General features: G+C 36.8%; 1 long non-coding RNA gene across 1 annotated transcript; it reads right to left on the bottom strand.

Moving 5' to 3' along the window:
• Positions 1–275: 275 nt before the first annotated feature.
• On the bottom strand, positions 276–2979 carry LOC137233077 (uncharacterized). The gene is made up of 3 exons (XR_010947283.1): positions 2874–2979; positions 1211–1393; positions 276–569 (listed from the first exon to the last, which is right to left on the bottom strand). It is a non-coding gene; the product is annotated as an uncharacterized lncRNA (long non-coding RNA).
• Positions 2980–6145: the final 3166 nt, after the last annotated feature.

Consider the following 6145-nt stretch of genomic DNA (forward strand, 5'->3'; position numbering starts at 1 on the left):
TCAGATTAAACCAAAACAAATTACAGATGCATTAGATTAAAATGAAAAAAAAAAAGGAAATTCATAAAAGAATTAGAAGAAAATGTGGGAGAATTTCCAAAATCATTTGAACCAGGGAAGAACTTGCCCAGTAACACAAAAATCAAGAACCATGAAACAAGAGGTTTATATATTCAAGTACCTAAAAACAACAAAGAATTCTGCATAGCACTGAAACTTCATAAACAAAAGTAAAGGATAAATAATAAACTTGGAAAAAATATTTATGTCACAGAGTTAATTTTACTTAAATATAGAGTGCCTATAAATTAAACAGCAAAATCCAATATAAAAATGGAAAAGAACATAAATAGTGCACAGAAAAGGAAATACAAATGGCTCTTAAATGTATAAATATATGCATAATCTCATTCATTATAAAAGATACCATTTTTTACATGTCAGATTGGCAAATATAAAACATATAGCTCTACATCATGTTGGTGAGGGTTGGAGAAACAGCCATTCCCATATATTTTCAGTGGTAGCGAAAACTGATTTAACTTCGGTGGAAAGCACTTCCGCAATATCTGCCAAAATACAAATGCATGTACCCTTTGACCCAGAAATTCCACTAATAGGAAATTATCCTACAAAAATATTCGTAATTTATGATATTTCACACAAACAAGGACTCACCGTAGCATTGCTGTATATATTCATTTAATAGCTAAACTTTGGAAACAACCTACATGTCCATAAATAGGAGACCAATTTCCTAATTACAGTAGATACATACAACAGAATACTGAACAGCTTTCACAAATGGAACAGCACTGTGTATACTGGTTAGGAACTACCTCCAAGATACATTATCAAATAAAAAGGCAAAACAGTGATAGTGGATGATACCATTTGTTTATATAAAACAAAAATAAACCCACAAACATGCATATTTCATATATCTATTTTATATTTATGTATTATATATATATTAATATTTCTGTTAGTTTACCCAAGACACTGGCAACCCTGGTTACTTCTTATGAGTGAACTGGGTGCCTGAAGGGAAGATGCAGGAAAGAAGCTTACTATTCACTCTATCCTCTTGTCTTACGTCAGGTTCCCTAGATGCAGAGATAGGGATTCTTGAGTATGTGCTTTCAGGAAAAAGGGTGTGCAGGAAGCAAGATAGGGCAAGGATCAAAAGCTAAGTAAGAATGTGTCTTACCTGGAGTCTAGCTTCTGTCTGACACCTTGAGGAGCTCTGGTGTGTTAACTGTGCCTTGAGACAGAAGGTACAGGCTTTTGTATCCTTATCAGTCAGTCACTGGTTGTGAGCTGCCTTCAGGAGGCGGAAATATCCTCTCAGGAGAAGTGGCTCCGAAGGCAATTCTCCAGAAAAAGGGCCGCTCTAAGCAATTCACAATCAATCTTTAGATTGGCCAAGGAACTAGACAAGAAAAAGGGACCTAGGCCCAATAGGTGTCTACTACAAACTCATTGTACTGCCTCAGATCTGTAGAGTATGTATTTACCTCCTCAAGAAAAAAAAAATCAATTAAAATCAATATTACAGAAGGATCTCTTATTGTGGTTTGTCCAGATTCTAAATCCAGCATGAATGCCAAAATTTAAACAGTAATAGTTAGCCTTAGAAATCCTTAGCAAGTCTCCAATTTCAGACAACATGTTAGTCAATTTTCCCACCAGTATTGGAACAAACTGTTTTTCTGGATGAGCACCACATGAAATAGTTGGCTTGCATTTAGGTGACCTTCTGTTTGAAAACCCCACAACTTTAAACACTGGACTCATATTCATTGACCAGAGTTGCCAGCATACAAAGAGGAACTGAGTGAAGGGTAGATTTTTATCTCATTTCCCAGGCTTACCCCAGGATGTATGGTGGGGGACCAAGCATATCATTTGTCTCTATCCTTTATTTTTCCATACCAAATATAATTATGAATGTAGTAGATGTTGCACAGAAAAAAATTATCCAGAAATTGGACAAAAGGCAAAAAGACAATTAAGGGACCTTTTAATATCACGTTAGAGCATTTTCTAATAGACTCACGTGAGACCATGTCTCTCAGAAAGTGTAACTTTTTTGGCTAGCAATTGATTAGGGCCTAGATGTCTCACAACTCTGTAAGGTTAGATGTTAACTTGCAAAAACTGGTAAGATATGCTTTTTTCCCCCATCTGGTAGAGAAGAGAATCCAAAGGCTTTGGTTTTGCTTCATATCTAACTCAGCAATCTGATCTCAGCATTCCTTTTCCCACTGACATTTACACCCCGGGTTCTCATATCCTTATCCAACTATTTTCTCTGTCTTCTGGTTCCTTCATTAGTGAGTTAAATAAAACTTTGACATGTGCTCACTATTTATATGAGGATCATGCTTTTTAAATAATTTGAGAAAATATGCTTTTTCAGTGTAAATTAATATAGTGTAAAATTATATGGTTAAATGCACATACAATGTAGCTTGCTATAAAATAATACATCGAGTGATAGTGAATCCCTGTGGAATAAAATGCTACCAGATTCATTTTACATTATCTTCTCTCTTGAGGGCAGGATTGTATTTGTGTTTAAATCTGGGTTTGTGACTGTTAACCTGGCTGCTGAAATACTTAACATACTGATATAGGTAGTGCTTTGAAAAATGGCTTCACCAGGAAAGAGAATAAAAATAAAAAATATTCATATATCTTTTCCTGATGCATTTTCACCCCAAATCTCCTTGGCAGAGCCCTGGAGCTAGGGTTGCCAAATTTAGCAAATACAAATACAAGACGTCTAGTTAAATTCGAACTTCAGATAAACATTTAGTAATTTTTAAATATGTCCCAAATATTGTAAGTATTTTCTGTGAAGAGCCTACCTGGAGCATCTCAAAGTACAGGGGTTGTAGGAAGCAGGTAAGTGGTTTCCAGTAGTGCCAGAAATGCAAAGGATCATAGGCAGAGTTTGAGTCCTGTGCTAGGGAATCCCAAAAGCCAGACCCAGCAAGTGGAATCCTGTTGTCAATTCCAAGGAGTGAAAGTTGAAGCCTTGGGTCAGAAGCTGGGTGGCACTGTAATAGGGCAAACAGCTAGAGCCAGGAATGGGGCCAGTAAGGGGAACGGACAAAGCTGCTTTGAAGGTTAATGTGTTTAAAGTGGGTTTTTACTGCTAAAGGACTCTGGAGAGTCCATCCAGATGAGTGAGTTGACTACACATATTTTAAAAATTAAGACTCAAAGAGGACATATTTTTAAAATTGTGGTAAAATGTACATAACATAAAATTTATATGATGCCAACCATTCTTAAGTGTACAACTCAGTAGCAATAAGTACATTGACAGTGTTGCACAACCACCAACACTATCTATTTCCAGAACGCTTTCACCTTCTCAGATAGAAACTCTCTACTCATAAACAATAATTCCCTAGCCCCTGGTAACCTCTATTATACTTTCTGTCTCTATGAATTTGCCTATTCTAGGTAGCTCATATAAGAGGAATCATACAACGTTTGTTCTTTTGTGTCTGGTTTATCTCACTAAGCATAACATTTTCAAGTTTTATCCATGTTGTAGCATGTATTAGAATTTCATTCCTTTTTAAGGCTGAATGACATTCCATTTGTGTGTGTGTGTGTGTGTGTACACCGCATTTTGTTTATCCATAAAGAGGACATATTTTTGTGGACATTTCATTTCTTCAATTTGCCTATACAGTAAGTCTACGTACAATCTTTCAAGTTACGAACTTTCAGAGATGCAAACATGTGTTCGTATGTCCAATCACATAAATTAGTTCTCGTGTCTGGTGTACATTGACACATGCGTGCATCCTCTACAAGTGGTTGTGCTTTTGTGTACTTTACTGTACAGTACTGTATAGAGTACAGTAGTACAGTATCTTTATTTCAAGCCCAGGATGTCTGGAAGCAAGTGTAGAAGCAGTGGTGATGAAGCTGGTACAGCTAGGAAGTGCCAGGAATTGGAGGCCCAGAGAAAGGACGGAGAGAGACAAGAGGAAGAAGTAACTGAAGAACCGAAGAGATTCACGATGCAGGAAATGGCAAGGGGATTTTTTTTATTTGAGGAGGCACTGTTAGTTTTTGAGGCACAGGACCCGAAAGTAGAACGGTACATGAAGGTTGCAGCAGCAGTTCAGAACGCAATCCAGTGTTACCATGTCATCTATGACGAGAAAAAAGGATCTACTACCCAGACATCACTGGATCATTTTTCAAGAGGGTAGATATAATTGAATTCAGCAAGGAACCAGAACCTGTGCCATCAACGTCAGGCGTGAGTGAAATTGCAGCTTGCCCTCCTCCTATTGCTGACGATCCCTCAGCTCTACCATCTCCCACCTCCTCTCCCTCCTCCAGTCAGCAACTCTTCTTGCCTGTTCACCTGATGCCAGTCCCGGTATGCCAGCTGTTGTACTGTACCATTGTACTTTTCCAGGTACTGGACTGTAAGATTTAAAATGTTTTCTTTATTTTTTTGTGTGTGTGTTTTTTATGTATTATTTTTGTAAAAAGCATTATACATCTATTATAATACAGTACTACATAGCCAATTGTGTTAATTAGGTACCTAGGTGAACTTTGTTGGACTTACGAACATATTGGACTTATGAATGTGCTCTTGGAACGGAACTCGTTCGTATGCAGGGGACTTACTATAAACAGTTATTTATTGCTATATACAAAAATCACACCATAATTAAGTGTATTAAAATAATAACTTAAAAACAATTGCTCTTGAGTCTTTGGATAGACTGGGCCGTTCTGCTGATTTGGGCTAGGCTTCAGTGATCTCAGCTGGCTTGCCTATCATATCTGCGATACCTTCTAGGTTGGCTTGGAGCTGGCTGGTCTGGGGCAGCCTCATCTGGGTGGTCTGTTTCTGCTCCATGTGCTTTCTCATCCTCCATCAGGCTAGCCTGGGCTTGTTCACATGGTAGTAGAATAAGAACTGTACAAGGTATCTTTAAGCCTAGCACAATGTCACTCTTACCTCATTCTTTTTGGTCAAAGTCAAAAGGCCAGCCTGAATTCAAGTGGTGGGAAATAGATTCCACCATTTGATGGGAGGAACTAAAATATCATAGCATCTATCCATAGGTATAGGAAAGAGTATAACTGTGGCTATCTTTGCAAACAGTCTGCCATGACCTAGTAAGCTAGAGTAAAGTATTTTAAAATTTTGTTTTGTATTCCCCAAATTGATCTACAGATTCAATGCAATCCCTATCAAAATTCTGTTTTTCTTTTTTTGCAGAAATGGACAAGCTGATTCTAAAATTCTTATAAAATTTCAAGGGACCCAGAATAGACAAAAGAATCTTGAAAAAGAAGAACAAAGTTGGAGGACTCACACTTCTCAATTTAAAAACCGTAGCCAAGACAGTATGGTATCGGCATAAAGACAGACATAGAGAACAATGGAATAGAATTGAGATCCAGAGATAAACATATACATCATTGGTTGATTGAAATTTGACAAGCATGCCAAGACTATTCAATGGGAGAAACAAAAGTGTTTTCGACAACTGGTGCTGAGACACCTGGACATCCACATGCAAAAGAATGAAGTTGGATCCCTATCTCACATCAGTTACAAAAATTAACTCAAAATGGATCAAAGACCTAAATGTAAGAGCTGTTAACTACAATGTTCTTAGAAAACATAGTAATAAATTTTCATAACCTCAGATTTAGCAATGGATTCTTAGATATGACACAAAAAGCATGAGCAACAAAAGAAAAGATAGATTTTATCAAAATTGAAAACTTCTAGTGTCATGCTTCAAGTGACACTACCAAGAAAGTGAAAAGACAACCCACAGAATGGGAGCATACACTTGCAAATCATATGTCTAATTAGGGATTTATATCTGGAATATACAAAGAACTCTTAAAACTCAATAATAAAACATAAAACCCATTTTTAAAAACGGCAATGAGTCTGAATAGACATCCAAAGAAGATATTCAAATGACCAATAAGCACATGAAAAGATGCTCAACATAATTAGTCATCAGGGAAATGCAAATCAAAACCACTAGGATGGCTATAATAAAAAAAGTCAGATAATAACATGTAGGTGACAGAAAATAGTCACAAAAGATCATATATTGTATGATGCCATTTA

This window comes from Pseudorca crassidens, chromosome 10 (genome assembly GCF_039906515.1).
Source record: "Pseudorca crassidens isolate mPseCra1 chromosome 10, mPseCra1.hap1, whole genome shotgun sequence".
NCBI classification, from domain to species: domain Eukaryota; kingdom Metazoa; phylum Chordata; class Mammalia; order Artiodactyla; family Delphinidae; genus Pseudorca; species Pseudorca crassidens.